At 43.0% G+C, this 21,895-nt stretch overlaps 1 long non-coding RNA gene across 2 annotated transcripts in view; it reads right to left on the bottom strand.

Annotated features, from left to right (window-relative positions):
* LOC120406794 overlaps positions 1 to 21,895 on the bottom strand; it is an 84,693-nt gene that overhangs the window by 27,355 nt on the left and 35,443 nt on the right. Inside the window, exons 2-3 of one of the 2 annotated variants that reach the window (XR_005599589.1) lie at positions 5,319 to 5,488; positions 4,422 to 4,568 (exon numbers count right to left, since the gene is read on the bottom strand). This is a non-coding gene — a long non-coding RNA (uncharacterized LOC120406794). Of the gene's footprint in view, positions 1 to 4,421; positions 4,569 to 5,318; positions 5,489 to 21,895 lie in introns of those variants that run through there. The other variant, XR_005599588.1, reaches the window with a different exon arrangement.

Raw genomic sequence — 21,895 nt, forward strand, 5'->3', positions numbered from 1 at the left:
CCTGACATTGTTCTCAGTAGCAGGGTGAACATCCATTGTTTACATCCACGCACAAGTGAACAGACAACACCACATATAACGACAAACTCATCCTGACCGAGGGTCTGTCTTCACTGCAGAGTTAACCCAGGCGATCAGCACCCAGATCTGGGCACCCAGGTTAGCCTAGTCCAGGCATGAGCGGCCACACTGTAAAGCCCTACACAAATCACTGTCTCCTCACTGGTGCTGCACTCATCCCGGTGTGTTGCTAGGACTCCTGGGGGCATGCCCCATGTTCTTTGTGCTGCAGTAAGCTGAGCCACTCTATGATTCTTTCCTAGTGAATTGTGGGAGAACTCGTCTGTCCTTCTGGGCACACGGGAGGAATTGTGGGAAAGCACTGAAGGACTATCACTCCAGAGATTTAACCTGTGTCCTCAGGCAAAGTGAGAGGATTACCAGCCCAAATGAAAGCTGCACCTGATCTCTAGGCTATTCCCCCAGCTGTGCCAGTTGGCTGGATTTAAAGCATCACTAAACTCAGATGAAAGAGTTTTGTGTGTGGACAGGAGACAGGCTAGGGGCAACACCTGAGTGAGAGTTAATTCTGCAGTGAAGACACCCAATAGGACCCACTCCTGAACATAGGCTAATGCTGCACCTAGTGGAGCAGGGCTTATATTTGTTTTTGGGATGGGAATCACAAGCTGGAATATAGAGTCACTGCTTTAATTCTGAAAATTCAATATAATTTAAAGCTGTTCAGACAACTCTGCCATGCCCATTTCCAATGGTGAAAATTAAAGTTTATAGAAAACCAAGTGAGAGAGTGAAAGCATGGGAGGTTTCGGTTTTCCAGGCTGACACTGATTTTTGAATCTAATATACTGTACACTCAGTGTAAACTCTGAGTGCAGGTTCTACTGCTGTGATTGATGACTATTGTCCTCAAACTCCAGAGTATCTTGTTTGCTGGTCCATGCTAGAATGACATCACAAAACTCAGGCTCACCAGGATTTATTTTCATCCTCCTAATGAAAAGCTTTTAGATTAGAGGAGAGGAAATTTAGAACCAGCTTGATGGTGCATAGACTTGGGGACTGTGAGTTTTGACTTATGAGGCGAGGCTGAGGGAACTGGGATTGTTTAGTCTGCAGAAGAGAAGAACGAGGGGGGATTTGATAGCTGCTTTCAACTACCTGAAAGGAGGTTCCAAAGAGATGGTAGCAGATGACAGAACAAGGAGTAATGGTCTCAAGTTGCAGTGGGGGAGGTTTAGGTTGGATATTAGGAAAAACTTTTTCACTAGGAGGGTGGTGAAGCACTTGAATGGGTTACCTAGGGAGGTGGTGGAATCTCCTTCCTTAAAGGTTTTTAAGGTCAGGCTTGACAAAGCCCTGGCTGGGATGATTTAGTTGGGGATTGGTCCTACTTTGAGCAAGGGGTTGGACTAGATGACCTCCTGAGGTCCCTTCCAACCCTGATATTCTATGATTCTATAATTTTACTGGTTTCACTGGTTGGTGTCAGTTTCCCCATCAGGGTTTCCATGGTTGTATGATGGTGGAGAGTGTTTCTGGGACTCAGAAATGGGGTGGAGGGGTTCTAGTCTCACAACTCCAAGCAGGTAACTCCTCAAAGAGCAGAGAGATTCATACAATTTCCCCAGTTCATGGGGTGGTGTCTATAGAGCACATTGGGGGTTAAACCTTGGCTGATGAAAGGCCAAGCTGACTCAGATATTACCATGCATAACTGACACAGAGGACACCAAATTAAAAGGTGACACTGTGGTGAGTTTGAAAGACTATTATTAGCCATGGTCAAGCCCCCAGAGCTTGAATGGTACATTTACACTGTATAGAACAAACTGATTCTTTCTTAAACAAGGAGATGGGGATTTGTGTCACCTCGTCTCCCCCAGTTTAGGCTGTGCATGCTAATGTCACAGAATGATCCTGAAGGAATCAGGGGGGAAAGAAGAGCTCTGAGTCTGTATGTTATATGCTTGCCAAAGAATAAAGTGAATGCTTGGATCAGGTAGGGAAAAGGAGAATGTTGTAATTTATACTGATTAAGATACTCAAAAAATGGTGTAGAGACCCACTTCCAGACTTGGGCTCCACTGCTGGACACTCAAATGCATAAGTTCATTCATTCTGGTGGTGAGAACAGAAGGGCATAAAGTTATTTTACTTTCCCCCAATCAGGGCCGGCTTTAGGAACTGCGGGGCCCGATTTGAATGCCCAGCGATGGTCCGGGCCTTCGGCAGCATGGCGGTGGCAGGTCCTTCACTCGCTCCAGGTCTTCCAGGCACTGAAGGACCCGCCGCCGAAATGTCGCCGAAGACCCGGACTGCTGCTGGGTGAGTAAAAATTAAAAAGTTAGGCACTCTTCCTTAGGGTGCAGGGCCCTCTTAGGTGCGGAGCCCTCTTAGACACGGGGATGGGGGCCTTCTTAGGTGCGGAGCCCGATTCGGGGGAATTGGCCTAAAGCCAGCCCTGCCCCCAATTCCTTCCCTCCCCAAATCAGCTCTGCCAATTGTCAATGTAGGCTAAGCTGAAGTATCCTTCAAAATTCTGTTTTCCTTGGATGGAGCTTAAGAAGCTAAAGAGAACACTGTTTTTAATTTTTTGGGAGCTGGGAACCCTAACCGTATTGATTTTGTTTTTCAAGTTCTGAAACAGCAACCACATCCTCTCTGTTTGACTGGTTCTCTTTATCTGACAGACTAGGTCACATTGTGTGGATAAAGCAACATATTCTGAATGAGATGCGTTTACATGTTCACAAGGAACAGCTTTCCCCTGCATGCCTAGCTCTTTCAATGTGTTTTTGGCAGTATCTTTTTTTTTTAAGTTTCTTTGATGGGTTGTTTTGGGTTAGTTTTTTTCCTTATTCAGAAAAAAACTGTATGAACTTTAAGCCTCTGATTTTGGATGCAGTTCCAAACCATGGAACTCTGAGTGCCAAATCCTTTTCACTTTAAAATTTCTTTCAAGCAGAACAGGGCTAGAAAAATCCGATTTAGTGCACTCAAGTGACCTCAGTTGCCACATCACAGCATCATACATCCCGTAAAGAGCATCAATACATGTACAGAACCGTGGATGTCTTGTTAGCCAGTTGCTTTAATATTAAAAATAATGAGCAAACTTTTTAAAAGATATGGTTTTGCTGGGAACAGATGTATAAGTTCTGTAACATGCAAAGCCGAGGCTCTGATCCAGCAAAGCACTTTAGTACGTGTGTAACATGACTATAGAGATCATTGAAAAATTTCCATCCAAACTGTTTTTCAATTGAAAATTGAGTTTTCAGTTAAACTAAAGTTTTTTGTGAAAAGTGTCTGCTTTTGGCAGAAAACTATTTTTAATCAAAAAAACAAATGCCAGAAAACTGAACTATTTCTATTCAGATCTCCTTCCACAGTGCCTCATGGGAGTTGCAGCTTGGTTTCCTCATGTCCTCATTCTCCTTTATGGGCTGGAGTCCTCCACCAAACCTCCTCGCCCTTGATGCACCATGGCCAAGGACTCCCGTGTTGCAACTGCCTCTCCTCAACATGAGGGGAGTCCATGGCCCATCATGGGACTGGTAGTCTGACAGGGACCCCAAGCTATAGAGGAGAACATGAGCATGGGCACCTGAACTACAGCTTCCGTGAGGCACCACAGTAGCACATTCAAATTTAAAAAAAAAATGTTTTTGTAGTTATTGCCAAAAATCTGAACTTTTCTGCTTACTTGGTGGTTTTTCATTATCATTGAACTTTTCCATGGGAAAAAAAGCCCATTTTCTGACCAGACTTAAGTTAATAGTCAAATTGGGGCATAAATACAGGATTATTTCTGGGAAATACTATTAGAACTCAAAAGATTGTTTTCCAAGTAAGGGTCAAATAGTGGCTTTGTATATCAAAATCCTTCTGTAAAAGCAGTGTAATGAAAAATAGATACTTTTTTTAATCCTTTAACTCTCTGGGTTCATTGTGAAGATCATCAGGCTTAAAGAGAAGGTTTAACTATGTGGAGACTAGCCATTCACCATGAAATAATTTATAATGTGCTCTGAGACCAAAGGTAGTTCATAAATATAAAATGTAATTATTTGTGTCTCTGAGATTATAGATCCATAACAGTTCCAAATCTATTAAATACAGTCATCGGTTGGCCTACTGGCTGTGAAGAATAGTGTTCACTGTGATTAAATCCATATCTGCTAAGGAATATGGCAGTACGGCAGGAGTAATTATAGATTGTTTTATGATTTAAATGCTGACAGCAAGCTTAGCACTGTACAAGACACACAAATGGAGACAGTGCTGTCTCAAAGGATTTACAGTCTAAGTAACAGACATGGAGAAGGCAGAACATGCTGAGAAACGTGGAGGAGGGAGTTAGCTTGGACTTTAATGTAATTATTTAAAGTCTGACTCTCAACACTAACTCACAATGAGTATTTACTTGTGTGATTTATCCCGTTGAAGATTTCCTCACTGATGAGACTCTTGTAGATACCTCACTTCTGCCACAATGCCCTCAAGAATAAGTTAGGGCTACCTTCTGGCGTTGCCTCATGCAGCTGTGCAGGGGTATAGGAAGGAGTAAAGACTAACAACCACAGACCTTGACACACACTTCTACAGCCACCATAAGGGCTACCAACTACTGTAGCCTGGTGTACAGGAGACTTCGGGGCAGCGCCCCCAATATTTCCCCCAGGAGCAAAACGGGCAGAGCCACTGTATCTCAAGTTGGTCACCCAAAATCAGAGGCCACTTTTGAGAATTTTAATCACAAATGGGTAGTCTATTTGGGTCAAATCCTGAAAAACATCCTAAAGCCTTAATACATGAACCTTTCACTAAGTAAAGTAGGCTCAAAAGGAGCAGGCTGTGGGATGGAGCAGGCAGTTAGCCTGGAGTTTCTGCTTCCAGCATATGGACTGAGGTTCCCCTTCATGCAAGGGCTGGCTTAGAGGGTCTGCACTGGCCAGGACAGTGTCATGTTCCAATATGCCCAGTTCCCCTTTGTATTCCATAGGGAAGGGGCACTGCAGAGGGCATGATGCATCAGAGAGTGGCAACCCCTCCCTGCATGAGCTAACTGCAGCTTGGTCCCCTGCTCAGCAGAGCTGCAGCTTTTCCCACTGTATTCCAGGCTTGACAATATTTATCTCCACCAACATGTAACTCATGTCCACCAGTTTGCAAGCAGAGACACTCTCTACAACTACTTTGTACTCTATTGTGGCACAAATGGTTAGGCAAATGCAATCCATTCTATTATTTAGGGATGTGTAAGGGGGAAACAAAAGCTGCGGGAGATTTACCTTAACTCAAAAAGATTTACTTTCCACATAGATATTTCCACCAGTGCTGAGTGACTGTGGTTCCCATTGACTTCAGCTGGAGTTGTGGGTGCTCTGCAACGCCTCTGAAATTCAGGTCTGCCGCATATGGTGCTCACTTCCCAACTGGATTGTACAGCTTCTTTTAACCTCTTTAGATTTAATATTAAAAAAAAATATATTTTGTCAAACGTGGCTGTTTGGATTCTATTGCCCAGAGCACAGATTGCATTGTGTGGTTCTCCAGCTTGGGTGTTAGGAGGTGGAAGGTTTTTCAGCAGGAGAAGGAATGTCTTGGAATCACTGATATTTAGATCCAGCAGCGATACTGTCTTCTGAAAGTCCATGTCACTTTATCTATTCTGAACTCCAAAGTCAATGCTGACATGTTCGGCTTGCATCTTACTATGCTGCAAGCTCTTTCCTTTTACTTGGAGTGTTAATCGCTACCCTTTTTTTGTCTACTGTAACTGTTACATTGACACAAAGAACTTAATTTGAATCATGCTGTGAAACACGTATGTCGATAACAAAAGTTCCTCATCTCTTCAGTGGGATGCCTTGATTTGTGTATGAGGGGAACAGTAGAAAGGCTCTGAATAACCAAGGGTGCTGGCTCTGTCCCTTATAAAGAATGCTGGAATACATGAAAATAAATAAAGAATGCCAGTCCTACATAAAATACACCTCATTCCCGTGGTGCACAAGGAGCCTAACAACTAGTCCATTCAGAATGTAGCCATTAAGAAAAACCTCAGCAACATTCTGGCAGCAAGCACAGTATTTTCCAGGTATTTGTGATAGCTACATGCAGTGCTAGTTCTCTGCATGCCTGAAAGAAGGAACACTGGGCTCTTTTTTTCCTTTCAATGTAGCTGCTGACAGTTTATTTGGTTGTTATCACTTTCTACTAGGTCTGGAACTAAAGGATGCAGTGTGCCAAGCAATGTGGCATCTGAAAAAAATCCAGCCTCAAACATCTCCAGGCCTCTACCTCTCCTGCTTTTAACTCAGGTGGATAGATTTTCAGGAAGAATCAGTGAGAAAAAGGAAAGGGACAGAGAGATTATTAAATCTCCTGAAGGAAGCCAACAGTTTCCCAGATGGCAGGTTCTCAAAGTTTTTAACAGTGTGGGTCATATCATAATGGAGGGATTGTCTTGTGGACATCTCCAGTCCAATTTGCTATCTCATGGAGCATTTTCCATTTCAAGAGTCATGCATAGCATTTCCCTCCCTTTTGCACTGACCAGATTTCCCCAGGGAAATACAATTGCTACAAGTGAAAGTACTTTTAGGAATGTATTTTAAGCCAAAATATTTTCTGCATCATCTGACCCGTCAGCAATCTGCCGAGCAAGATCAAATGTAAAGAGTGAGATCCAATTCAGCTAAGCATTTAAGCACATGCTTAACTCTGAGCACATCATTAAAGCCCATTGAAGTTAAATGCTTTGCTGAAACAAGGTCCATATGCTCTGTGTCAGGAACTCAGCTGCCTCTGGGTTTGGTTGCCTAGCAACCCAATGAGTTTGGCTCGGCCCAATAAACCCTCACCCTCACCAGTCAGGGATTATGCTCCCTGGTTGGTCAGAAGAGCCAACAGATCACCATTTCAACCATGCAGCAATAGCAGCACAATAGCTACTCAATGTAGTCTATGCTTGCAGCTGTGTCAGAGCTGCTGCCTATCCAGCCTTTGCCTGGACCACTCCAGCCCTAGTCCCTGCCCACCTCTGAACTCCTGATTCCTAATTCTTGGCTCTGACCACTGGCTTGTCTCCCTCCTGCTCTGCCCTTTGGTTCTGTTTTCACTCCCGGCTCTGACCATTGGCTTGTCTCCTGACCACGCCACTGGTTCTGCCCCCCGATTCTGCTCTGACCCTTGGGTTGCACCACCTATACCTGAGTGTGTGACACAGAGCTAACAGGTAAAGCTTTTCTACAGTGACAGTGTAGCTGTATATAATATAGATTGGCTGAAAAAGAAAAGGCAATGTTCTAATCAGCACGTGTTTGCATTATGTCTGACAACAGTACGGCCTGATCTAGTGATTTCTATAGCGCTGGACTGCAGTCTATATATATGTATGTGATAAAGATCATATCTCTGAAAACAACAGATTCATTTTTCAGATCAAATAAGAGATCAACTGTTATTTTGAAACTGAATTTTTGTATAATCTCCTTTTTTATTTTATTCCAGTACCAGAGAGGCTAGAGAATAAAAATCGTCACTGTTATTCTGACATTCTATTTCTATTTGTAATTGTCTACTGATACTTTCTCAATCAGCATGAACATTACATGGGAGATGTGATGGAATGGCAGTAGCCTAGGGCCGGCTCAACATTCTGTGCACTTTGTGAGCATCCCTGCCTGGGCCAAACTGGGAGATATTTGATTAGGACTGGCTGATTAACCAGTTAACAAGGGGATCCAGCTCATCATCTAGGACAGTGGTTCTCAAAGCCCATCCGCCGCTTGTTCAGGAAAAGCCCCTGGCAGGCTGGGCCAGTTTGTTTACCTGCCACGTCCGCAAGTTCAGCCGATTGTGGCTCCCACTGGCCCGCGGTTCACCGTTCCAGACCAATGGGAGCTGCGGGAAGCAGCGCGGGCCGAGGGATGTGCTGGTCACCACTTCCCACAGCCCCCATTGGCCTGGAGCGGTGAACCGCGGCCAGTGGGAGCCGCAATCAGCTGAACTTGCGGATGCGTAAGGTAAACAAACCAGCCCAGCCTGCCAGGGGCTTTCCCTGAACAAGCAGTGGACCGGCTTTGAGAACCACTGATCTAGGGATTGTTAAAGGAGTGACAGGTCAGGAGAGAAAGGAGGCTGGAAGCAAGGACAAAGACGTTCAGTATCTTAGGCCTGGTCTACACTAAAAAATTAGGTCGGCATAACTACATCATTCAGGGGTGTGAAAAATACACACACGACCCAAGTGGTATGGTTAAGCCAACCTAACTCTCTGTGTAGACAGCACTAGATGGATGAAAGAATTCTGTAGCCCTAGATGCTGCCACTCGAGGAAAGATTACCTATGCCAGTGGGGAGAGTCCCTCCTGTCTGCATAGGTAGTGTCTACACTGAGGCGCTGCAGTGGTGCAGTTGTGCCACTGTAGCATTTTAAGTATAGATGAGCCCTTAGAGAGGTGAGATGTCTCTCTCCACCCCCAGTGCCTATGAGGTACTTGAAGCTTGGGAGAAGCCTTATGGTGATGGGACATGAAGCTTTATAAAACATTGCAAGTAAAGTACACTGTAGTGAACTTACATAAGAGTGTGTGAAGCCTGCTTGCAAGAGGAAATCCAGGGCGAGGGAGCCAATCCGGTGACAGGAGAATAAGGATAAACAGGAGGAAATGTCTTTTACAAGAGGGGACATGATCCTGGTCTAGAAGTACCTACAGAGGGAGGTAATGATACTGGATTTTAGGGGGCTCTTTAACTTGTCAGACAAAGGCATAATGAGATCCAGGGGCTGGAAGATGAAGTTAGAAAAACTCATATTGAAAATAAGCGGAACCCCTTTTTATCGGTGAGATTGTCAAGTTTGATGATAAATTCAACATCCCTTGTACTCTTAGGACCACAAGTTACCAAGGTACTGACAGTAATATGTGCCTAATCTTAAACACATGGGACTACTCATATGCTTAAAGTTAGGCACATGCTTCAGTACTTTGCTGAATTGGGGCATCCATCAAGATTGTATGTCTCCTGAAAGATCCTGTAATTCAACTGCAAGTTACACTAGGCGTGTTAGTGCTTGGATACATAACAGGGAAGAATAACTCCCTCCAGCAAAGGAATCACCTGATTAAATTATCTGGCCTATGTTAAACAAGAGGTCAGACTACAAAATCGTAGCTTTAGCATTTGTACATCTATAAAAGGCTATGAGACCAAATTTTTGAACCTGATCACTGATTTTATGTGCCCAGCTTGAGACATCCGTGGGTGTCTCAAGCTCAACACCCTAACTTCCAAAATCAGTAGCCACTTAAAAAAATGTTCAGAAGCTGGAAATGGGGCGAAATGTGCTGTTCATGATGGTGGCTATGAGATATTGATAACCTGCAGTAGGGGCAAATTCTGTTCTCAGCTACACTGGTGTAAATCTTGAGTAAAACCACTGAAATCAAGCTGTCGGGAACAGTATCCCTGACGATGCCACAGCACAACTGATGGCTGAACTCTGTGACTTTATCCTCATACACAACTATTTCAAATTTGATGACAATATATACCTCCAGACCAGTGGCACTGCTATGGGCACCCGCATGGCCCCACAATATGCCAACGTTTTTATGGCTGACCTGGAACAACACTTCCTCAGCTCTAGTCCACTCACGCCCCTTCTCTACCTACACTACATTGATGACATCTTCATCATCTGGACCCATGGGAAGGAGACTCTGGAAAAATTCCACCACGATTTCAACAGCTTCCACCCCACCATCAACCTCAGCCTGGACCAATCTACACAGGAGGTCCACTTCCTAGACACCATGGTGCAAATAAGTGACGGCCACATTAACAACACCCTATACCGAAAACCCACCGACCGCTATGCCTACCTTCATGCCTCCAGCTTCCATCCCGGGCACACCACATGATACATTGTCTACAGCCAAGCGCTGAGGTAAAGCCGTATCTGCTCCAACCTCTCAGACAGAGACCAACACCTACAAAATCTTCACCAAGCATTCTCAAAACTACGATACCCGCATGAGGAAATAAGGAAACAGATCAACAGAGCCAGACGTGTACCCAGAAGCCTCCTACTGCAAGACAAGCCCAAGAAAGAAACCAACAGAACTCCACTGGCCATCACATACAGTCCCCAGCTAAAACCTCTCCAATGCATCATCAGGGATCTACAACCCATTCTGGACAATGATCCCTCACTTTCACAGGCCTTGGGTGGCAGGCCAGTCCTCGCCCACAGACAACCCGCCAACCTGAAGCATATTCTCACCAGTAACTACACACCGCACCATAGTAACTCTAACTCAGGAACCAATCCATGCAACAAACCTCAATGCCAACTCTGCCCACATATCTACACCAGCGATACCATCACAGGACCTAACCAGATCAGTCACACCATCAACAGTTCATTCACCTGCACGTCCACCAATGTAATATACGCCATCATATGCCAGCAATGCCCCTCTGCTATGTACATCAGCCAAACTGGACAGTCCCTATGTAAAAGGATAAATGGACACAAATCAGATATTAGGAATGGCAATATACAAAAACCTGTAGGAGAACACTTCAGTCTCCCTGGACACACAATAGCAGATTTAAAGGTAGCCATCCTACAGCAAAAAATCTTCAGGACCAGACTTCAAAGAGAAACTGCTGAGCTTCAGTTCATCTGCAAATTTGACACCATCGGCTCAGGATTAAACAAAGACTGTGAATGGCTTGCCAACTACAAAAGCAGTTTCTCCTCCCTCAGTGTTCACACCTCAACTGCTAGAAGAGGGCCTCATCCTACCTGATTGAACTAACCTCGTTATCTCTAGCCTGATTCTTGCTTGCATATTTATACCTGCCTCTGGAAATTTCCACTACATGCATCCGACGAAGTGGGGATTCACCCACGAAAGCTCATGCTGCAAAACGTCTGTTAGTCTATAAGGTGCCACAGGATTCTTTGCTGCTTTTACAGATCCAGGCTAACACGGCTACCCCTCTGATACTGAAATCAATGCCGCTATTTTTTAATTTACAGCAGTGAAACAAATCAGAGGTGGGCTGCAAATATTTAGTTTTATTGAACTATACCTTTGCCTACAGCTCATTGGAGTTAGCAGACTTTTTCATTCTTCTATGGCTCATAAGTGCTAGATATTCCTAATTTGCCACTGTATATATATGAAATGATTATTAAATGGAAGTACCAGCTAGATCAAGCAGGATCATTTCTTTATTTAAACAGACTTGCTGTGACAAACACTGAACAAAAGTTTTGGGAGGCCGCAGAGAAAAGCTGCAGAGACCAGGTTTGACTGAAGTGCTAATTTTGGCATAACCCCACCAAGAGAGATTCTTCCCAGCCTTTCATGTCTGAGGCCTCCTCTGAAGGCTTGACCTTTGTCATGGACTTACGAACTGAGAGCGGAGGTCAGTTAAATTCTCATTAGATCAGAGCTGCATTATATTGCCTGAGTTTTAGAGCTGTAAATGGGAAGGAGCACAGGATGGAAAAAGCTTTTCTAAACTGCTTCTCTAAAGAACTCCACAGCTTTCAGTGATGGTACATCAGTTTGAACAACTCATCACTTTCAGCATTTTGAAAGAGCGAGAGAATGTGTGTGTCTGTGAAGTTACCTAAATGAATACAGAAACCGTGACGTTTCAAAGGCCCCACTGAATTAAAGGTTCTATTTATATTGCAAGTTGAGGTGTGGTTTAATAATTTATAGTTTCAAGTTTAAAAAATCGTGAATTGTCTAGCCTGTTTTTTATGACTAATGCCATTTTAGACAAGTTTTCTCCACTTTAAATCTTTCTCTCCCTAACAAATGATACTAGCAAGTCGGTCTAGGCAAGTAGCTTGCGTAATTAAAAACCTTGGCCTTTAGCAGTTCCTTGAATAGAAAATCCCCCTTTAAACACGTACAGTTGTCTATTCATTACTGTTACTACAAGTGTAGTTACTTTACACTAAACCTTCCTATTAAAAAAAAGTCCTTATGAAGGCATTTGGAAGCCCACACAATCTTTTCTTTAATCTTGCTGTTTTTGTATTCTGTCTATAGCATGGGACTGAATCCTGCCTTGAATTACGTCACCCTCCTTGCATTTGGTGTAAGCCAGAACAGAATTTGGCCCATAGCCTCAGTCTTTAAACACTCGAGGGGCACAAGCATTTTTTCCCTTTCAGATCTGGGCTGGTGTCATTATATTGTTTTCATATTACTAACATCAGACACTTTAGCAAAGAAACTTGATGATCAAGAGACCTTGAGGGAAAATGATGTTGGTAATTACATCCCACTGGATAGGACACTTCATTGGGGCCACATAGGAGTAACAGAGAACAGATGTTGGTCCATTATCACCCTGCCACTACAATAGTGGGAAACAAAACTAAGTGGAAAATACTCCCTTTGTTGTGGGTTCTAGTATTGTTAAAAGGTCAGATCAATATAGTCTCTTTATAGAAAAAAAAGCTGTTTATTGCAGACCAAGTGGGATTCATACACTACATAACTATCATAGAATCATAGAATATTAGGGTTGGAAGGGACCTCAAGATAGTCTCTCTCTTTCTCTTTAGCGATAGATTTACCATACAGTGGATTTGAATTGCTTTTTAAAAATTAAGAGCCATATCAGACCCACAGAATAAATAGATCAAAGGGCCCAGGATAAACCTACAGAAGTAGGGCAAAGGGCCTAGGATACTAAGTGAAGATTCCTTCACATTCACACCTCAGATGGGAAGAATTGAGTGGGCCCAGAGGAGATGGCCCAGAAAATCCAGAGAGGCTAGGGATCAATGAAGTAATTTGTCCCCTGCCATACAGGTTCCAGAAGCTCAAAAGATGGGAAGGTTTGGGGGATTGGTAATGAATCCTTTTTTACAGGTACATCTTTGAATTTGAGTTCAAGTTCTCTGCTGCCAAAAGTCACAGATACTTAGCAGTTTATGTAAAATAAGTTGGTCATAAGAACATAAGAACAGCCATACTGGGTCAGACCAAAGGTCCATCAAGCCCAGTATCCTGTCCTCTGACAGTGGCCAATGGCAGGTGCCCCAAAGAGAATGAACAGACCGGTTATCATCAAGTGATCCATGTCTTGTCACCCAATCCCAGCTTCTGGTAAACAGAGGCTAGGGACACCATTCCTGCCCATCTTGGCTAATAGCCATTGATGGACCGATCTTCCGTGAATCTATCTAGCTCCCTTTTGAACCCCGTTATAGTATTGGCCTTCACAACACCCTCTGGCAAGGAGTTCCAGAGGTTGACAGTGTTGCATGAAAAAATACTTTCTTGTCTGTGTTTTAAACCTGCTACCTAGTAATTTTATTTGGTGGCCCCTTGTTCTTGTATTATGAGAAGGAGTAAATAACACTTCCTTATTTACTTTCTCTATACCACTCATGATTTTATAGCCCTCTATCATATCCCCCCTTAGTCGCCTCTTTTCCAAGCTGAAAAGTCCCGGTCTTATTAATGTCTCCTCAGACAGAAGCCGTTCTATACCCCTCATCATTTTTGTTGCCCTTTTCTGAACCTTTTCCATGTCCAATATATCTTTTTTGAGATGGGGTGACCACATCTGCACACAGTATTCAAGGTGTGGGTGTACCATGGATTTATACAGAGGCAATATGATATTTTCTGTCTTATTATCTATCCCTTTCTTAATGATTCCCAACATTCTGTTCGCTTTTTTGACTGCCGCTCCACACTGAGTGGATGATCTCAGAGAACTATCCACAATGACTCCAAGATCTCTTTTTTGAGTGGCAACAGCTAATTTAGACCCCATCATTGTATTTGTATAGTTAGGATTATGTTTTCCAATGTGCATTACTTTGCATTTATCAACATTAAATTTCATCTGCCATTTTGTTGCCCAGTCACCCAGTTTTGTGAGATCCTTTTGTAGCTCTTCGCAGTCTGTCTGGGACTTAACTATCTTGAGTAGTTTTGTATCATCTTCAAATTTTGCCACCTCACTGTTTACCCCTTTTTCCAGATCTTTTATGAATACGTTAAATAGGACTGGGCCCAGTGCAGATCCCTGGGGGACACCACTATTTACCTCTCTCCATTCTGAAAACTGACCATTTATTCCTACCCTTTGTTTCCTATCTTTTAACCAGTTACCAATCCATGAGAGAACCTTCCCTCTTATCCCATAACTGCTTATTTTGCATAAGAGCCTTTGGCGAGGGACCTTGTCAAAGGCTTTCTGAAAATCTAAATAGACTATATCCATTGAATGTCCTTTGTCTGCATGCTTGTTGCCCTCTTCAAAGAATTGTAGTAGATTGGTGAGGTATGATTTCCCTTTACAAAAACCATGTTGACTATATCCCAACAAATACGTTATGTCATACCAGTTCCCGTGACTCAAAATCTACCACTATAACTATCACCAACTGGAAAAAATTTTGGTAGTCCCAGAAAAGAGGCTATGAAAATGAATGAACTACTCTCCCATTCTTGATCTTTCCAGGTAGGGACTGAGATGCACTTATGAGTGGGAAACTATTGATGGAGAACCTGTCTCTACACAGTTGTCAGTATGACTCCCTTCATGATAAAATTAAACTGACTTTTAAAAATATACATCTTAGGCCTGCACAAATTTAAGTATATGGATAACTTTCCATAAGTGAGTAGTCCCAATGACGTTTACATGGACTTAAGTCTTTGCTAGATTGGGGCCTAAAATTGTATCCTTTCCACTCAGTGGATTTATTTAAATGCGCAGCTCTGGTGCTCAGGTCAGACATTTAAATAAATACGGCAGTGTATATTGAGCTGTAACAACTTGAATGTGAAACCAGTAAAATCATAGAATCATAGAATATCAGGGTTGGAAGGGACCTCAGGAGGTCATCTAGTCCAACCCCCTGCTCAAAGCAGGACCAATTCCCAACTAAATCATCCCAGCCAGGGTTTTGTCAAGCCTGACTTTTAAAACCTCTAAGGAAGGAGAGTCCACCATCTCCCTAGGTAACCCATTCCAGTGCTTCACCACCCTCCCAGTGAAAAAGTTTTTCTTAATATCCAACCCCCACTGCAACTTGAGACCATTACTCCTTGTTCTGACATCAGGTACCACTGAGAACAGTCTAGATCCAAATATACATTTCCTTTTTTAAAAAAGAGCCCCAAGGAAATTGAAATTAAAATATTTAATGCAAAGTTAAGGTAGAGATTTTAATAGCACAAATATCAGAAAATTCAAAGTGATGGTACAGATTCATAGATTTTAAGGCCAGAAGAGACCGTTATGTTCATCTAGTCTGTCCTCCAGCATAATGCAGGCTAAAGCACTCCCAGTAATTCCTGCATCTAGCCCATATCTTGTGATTGATCTTGAGCATATCTTTTAGAAGGACACCCAACCTTGATTTAAGACCACACATGAGGGAGAATCTACTACATCCCTTGATAAATTGTCCCAGTGGTTAATTACCCTCATTGTTTGAAAACCTGAGCCTTATTTCTAGCCTGAATTTATCTAGCATGCCCATGGCAATCGTAATACTATGTTGCATGTAGCTATACTGAAGCATTGATGTTAGTCCCACATGTAGCAATGCAATATACCCATAGATGCAAGAAAAATACTACATATAGTATTTAGTATTTTTTCTTCTTGTAACCTGTGCCTTGGGCTTTGGCTAGATTCTCCTTTCTATTTTTGCAAAATCAAAATAAATAAATAAGTAACTCTGAATGGAAAAGTCTAAAACAGTAGCACAGTTCAGGAATGTGATTTAGTCCAACCTAAGATGCAAGACTGAATCATGTTTAAACCCTGGTGAGGCACTACTGTGCTGTGACAAGCTACCTCAACAATGGTGATCAATACAGTTTTGCTTGGGATGTTTTTCTTTTTCTCTTGCAATTGCAGTAGTTCCTTGGTACAAGCTATTGCTTTTCTGATCATGCTGAAATTTATATGTGAATAGAGAATTTCAGCACGAGGAAAATACAGTAAATTCTGTAGTAGCAAAGATTTAAAAAAATTACTAATTTCTTTGCAAATCTCTGTCATATATTCTGTTCTGATTCAGGAAAGGTTATCTAAAACCAGAACAAATCTGAAATGATTGAAGTATAGGTCAGTCTGACCATATAGAGAATATTAAGCCATGGAGAATAAAGAGGAGCATTATTATTCCTCTTCCTTGGCACATCTGACATGCCTACCCAAAAATGGTGACTGTGTAATCTGTACTTTGGGATATTTACATTGCTGAAAATATGATCAGTTTGAAATGTGTTTGCAGCCATTTGTTGGAATCTAATAAAAGAAAAATCTTCTAGGGGATCTGTTAGGGTAATTCCTATTTATTTTATCTTCCATTTTCTTTTGGAGAATTGTGAATGTTGATGTTGAGATAGAAACAGGACTTTATTGCAACTGTGAATGAGTCAAAGATGAAAATGCTACAAGAGACTATTTGTTATTAACTTCCACTCATATTCTGTCCTGTTGTAATCATAATCTCAGTCTACCCATCATCCTATTTGAAGCTATGGGACCAAATTCTGATCTCACAATTACATAAATACAGACTATGCCAATGGAGATACTCCAGATTAACACAAGTATGGTTGAGTCGGAATTCAACCCCTGTGTGGCAAGCTCACTGTTCTGAGGTTTTGGGCTGGGGGAGGGAAATAGCTGTAATTTTAAAAAAATATATGTGTGTTATTTTCTGGATCTGTCACTGATTTACTAGCCAATCACCATTATGCCACCCTCAATCACTGGTTTCTGTATTTCCAACACCCAGTTTCATACTTAATCCCATGCTGGCGCTTATGAGTGGGGAAAAACTCTGAGTCAAAATCTGCAAAACCACCACCCTGTCCTCCTCCAAGTCCCTCCATTTCTGTAACATACAAGAAACAGCAAATAGCTGATGGCCAGGCAGGTGGCAAATTGTGATGACTACTTCCAATTGGCTAAACATTGCATAATCCCATTATTTCAATCTCCCCCATCCTCCACTCTAACCCCTTTGTTTGTCTCTTCCACCTATTATGTCTTATCTTTTAGCGTGTAAGCTCTTTTGGCAGGGACTGTCCCTTTCTGCATATTTGTACAGCGCCTAGCACAATGGGACACCAACCTCTCAGACTACCACAATATAAATATTAATAGCAATAGCTGTGTAACTGTTGGCAAGTCACAAAGGCCAAGATTTTCAGACATAACAGTGATTTGGGGTGCCTCCATTTTGGAGTAGCCATCCTGAGATACCTTAAAGGGTCCTGGTTTTCAGAATCTGGGTGGCTGACCAATTCCTGAAAATCAGGCTCCTTTAAGGCATCCCAAGTTGGGCACCCCAAACTGATAGTCACTTTTGAAAATTTGGCGTTAACTTTTTTGTGCCTCGTTTTCCCCCTCTGTGCAATGGAATTAGTCCTGTTTACTCCACTGCGATCTCTCAAAGCAATTTCAGACACTCACATTAAAAGCCCTATGTAAGCAAAGTGTTATTAACCATTAGAGCATCAGCAAATAGAAAGTCAATATATGCCAACAGTTACCCCAGATAATTCCTGTTCTGTGCAGGGCGGGGAAGAGTGGGGGGACTGGGAGAGAAGCTATGGTAATGTCAGATATCACTATGCGGTGACTCTTGTCAATGGCCAACTTTTTAATAGTCGCAACTATGTTCCATTTCATCTTAAAACCAAAATGATCATATGCCTTAAAAAACAGCCTTGAGTAATTTTGCAAAGCCTTTCTTTGCCTGCCAGAAACATGCACTGTGTCCCTGATCCCAAACTACTGAAACCAACACGCGCTTTCCCATTAACTTCAAAGGCAACAGGATCAAGCCCCCAAAGATGCTTACAACCCAAGTATCATTTCCCGAAGCCCTTATGGGGAGTAGCTTCATTGAAATCAATGGGAATAAAAGCTTCAGGATTCAGCTGCAAGTTCTTAGATCCTGAGCCAAAGCTCCTTGAAGTCAATGGGAATGTTTCCTTTGAGTTAGGCTATGTCTACACAAACACTTTTGTTGGTATAATTTATGTCGCTCGGGGGTGAGAAAAAATACACCCCTGAGCGACATAAGTTACACCGATAGATGCTCTCCCGCCGACATAGCTACCCCTGCTCACTGGCGGTGGTTTAATTATGTCAACAGGAGAGCTCTCTCCTGTTGGCATAGAGCGGCTACACGGGAGATCTTAAAGTGGTGCAGCTGCATCAGAACAACGGTGCCACTGTAAACTCTCTAGTGTAGACGTGGCCTTAGTGCACTTTAGATCAAGCCCTTACATGGTGACTGGGAAAAGCCGATGGTATTTTCTTTAACTGCATGGAATTAGCCATACAATTTGTCAAGGAAAACACATCATTAAAAGAAGTATTTGATGTCTGAAATGGGTGTACGTATCATGGTTTACACTAGGCCTCTGCTGTAGAATTGTATATACTACTTCATATTTCAGTATCTGATTGTCTGGGCTTGTTTAAAGCAGCTACCAGAGAGAGAGAGAGACTCTGATCCTTTGTTCAGTGCTTATCTTCCTCAGTGTGTCTTGCTTCAGATAACTTAACAGCTAATCATCCAAGATGTCAGATAAACTCACTGCAAATTGCAATTCTACATGGCTGAAAGGAGCATTGTTGTTCCTTTATCAAGCAGGTATTGTATTTATACAGTCAAGCAAACAGCTGATGTGAAAAAGATAATTCCCTCAAAATTTGGCACATAAACTTTTCAGGGAAAGATAAATGATATTTAATTTTTTTTCACTTGATTTAGAGCCAACAGAGCTCCCATGTCGCAAAGGGCAGCTATTATGATTCCACTGCTTTATGCGTTTCTCGGTTTTCAGTCTGAAGTATGGTGTCAGCCATCATGGCTGCTCGGCCAGCAATAGGTCTGACTAACCACTGAAATAGACATTTCTAGATGTTTTGATGACTGAAGAAAGCTGCTTTACTTTATCTTGGAAAATACCCAGATTCTCCTTTCCAGCTCCACGTAGTTTGTTATATGCTAACCAATTGCCTGTGCTACCTTTCATTATCTGTGTTAAGGTAACTGGAAATGGAACATTGAAATCAACCAGATTTATACTGGTGCTTTCGGGAGCAAAATCAGTCTCGATGGTATTTCATATTCATACTCCGTGAGCCAATGCGCCTTCATTGCATTGTGGACATTCAGAAGTTAAAATGGTGTTACTGTAAGGCTGGCATGTCTAGCTAATTAATGATCAGGCAAATATTTATCACTGGTCCTACTCCCACTGTTGTTCTCCCACTACAGAGCTAGGTACCACAGAGCCAAATATCACACTCAACTGCACCAGGAACTCCCATTGGTGACAATGTGAATGGAGGGTTGAAGGTATAAATAGGATCACAGTACTATGAGTTAAGACAGACTGATTAGATCAAGTCCATCCCCTGACAGGGCCCAATACTTTTCAAGTTATGGGACATCAGGACCGGCTCCAGGGTTTTTGCTGCCCCAGGCGGCAAAAAAGAAAAAGAAAAAGAAGCCGCGAACACGATCAGCGGCTGCTCCACCGCGCCACTTTCTTCTTCGGTGGCAATTCGGCAGCAGGTCCTTCCCTCCGAGAGGGACCGAGGGACCCGCTGCCGAATTGCTGCTGAAGAGCCGGACGTGCTGCCCCTTCCCCTTGGCCGCCCCAAACACCCGCTTGCTGGGCTGGTGCCTGGAGCCGGCCCTGTGGGACGTATCAGATAGTGTACAGATGCTACATGATGGCCCTACATTTGCATGGTGCTAGTTCGTGGGTTGCTAATGCAATTTCAGCCTGAGAAGTCCATGTGCATGGAATGAGAAGGGGATCTTCTTTCATTGTAGCATATGTAACTATCCTTAGGCAGCAGTTTATATAAGCCATAAACAATAACCATCATTTAGGGGCATCATAGAATTACACCATTCAACTTTATATAGGACCTGTCACATATCTAAGCAACAGAACCGAGTATAAACTGTGACATCTATTTTCGATTCAACTGGAAAATCCCTTGTCAGTTCACAGGCTGCTTTTCCTAGCTGACACGCTGTGGCGGGCTGAGGCAGCTGCTTTTAGGGTAAATCTTTCAAATTCACATTGGAACAAAGCCAGTTAGTAATTACCTGAAGGGCCAGCTCCTGCAAGATGCTGAGCATCTGCCTTCCCACCAAAGTCAATGGGAGTTGCAGGTTCTCAGCATCCCGTGGATTTGGCACTATGGGTCAGATCCTCGGCTGGTGTAAATTGACATAGCTCCACTGATTTACACCAGCTGAGGATCTGCCCCTAAATCTGCAACACAGACAAGTTTCCATTCAAACATGAGTCATTAAAATGTCTTCTCTTTCTGACCACACTGGAGGCGTAAAGTAACACACAGAGGGGGATCCTATTTATAAGCTATTGTGTCATGCGCCTAATTTGAAAATGGTATTTGTCAGCGAAAGCAATAATTTTTTCAATATGCTCACACAGAGTGCCTAAGCAAATAGCCCTGAAAATTACAGGCCTTGCTTTGACTAAAGTAACTGGATGATGTTCACTGCAGAACTATTTGGGGGTTGCTATTTAAACACAGCCCGCAGTTCATTATCATTTGTGTTTCTCGGCTAAGCTTTTACTCTTTTGTAAATCCACTTCAGTCCGGGATTGAGACATTCACAAACCTGCCAGGTCATTCCTGCTTATCTTTCCCATGACACACTGTCTCCCAATCAGCCTAGGGCCATGTCAGTGCATTTCCACATAAAGCAATTCTTCTAGCTGAATGGAGGCATTTCTCCCCCTCTGCACACACCACATTCGGGCCTAGTAGCGCAGTTTAAACACAGACAGTATGACAGATGCATAGTGGTTTTCTCAAGCAGAATGGAGATAGGGACCATGGACTGAATGCTAAATGTACCATACACTAAACAGAAAAACAGACCAAACATGCTTACTAGATTTATACTAAGGCTCACTTTCTCTGGCTGGTCAAAGGTTCAGGCACTTATAATAGTTTCCCAAGGCATGTTGACTGTGACAGATTTTAAAGAAGAGGCTCCTGAAGGAGTTCAAGGCATAAATTGAATTACAGTATGCTTGGCCTGTGGTTGCTAGGGAGATCCAGGAGCCTAAGAGAAAGTTCCTGGTGATTTTTCACTGTTGTTTGAAGGCTGTGAAATTAAGGCTTTGTGGAATACTCGCTGGGACAAGGCTGAGGTTGGCGTTAACCATTGACATCAAGCAGGAGTGGCCCAGAGGGGGCAAATTTGTATGGAACAGATATGACAAAGCAACATTTTGATCAAGACATTGGTCTGTTTAAGCAGGGCCGCTTTACCCTTTATTTAAAGCGAGACACAGACAGTCCAAGTTAAGCTTGTTAAATATTTTCAGCTGGAAGCAGGTCTGAACCAAAGCCCTAGAGCCCAGACCCTCTTGAACTTTGGGAAAGTTCAGACTGGAATCAGGGGTCTCCCTAGCTTAGTAACAGGTTAAACCAAATTCCCAGAGCTGAATCCACAACTTCTGAACAGTGCAGCTCGGAGGCTGAGCTCAGCTCAGCTCATCCTATCTATTTGGACTTCCCTCGATACAGGAAGGGCCTGAAGCATGGTAGCCAGGGACATTGTGCCTGTGTAGTGGGTGCCCAAGGGGTGGTGGCTGGCGAGTCTGGGAGAAGAGGACTCAGCTGCTACACCTCTAGAATAGTGTAATGTGCACTTCCCTGAGGACCATCCTCCCATGATGCCCAATGTGGGTGCAGCCCTGGCCCTCCTTCCAATCTGCCCAGATTGAGGCAAACCCTCCCTGAGAAGTGTAGCATTCCCAGC

This window comes from Mauremys reevesii, linkage group 5, assembly GCF_016161935.1.
Source record: "Mauremys reevesii isolate NIE-2019 linkage group 5, ASM1616193v1, whole genome shotgun sequence".
In the NCBI taxonomy this organism is placed as follows: Eukaryota; Metazoa; Chordata; order Testudines; family Geoemydidae; genus Mauremys; species Mauremys reevesii.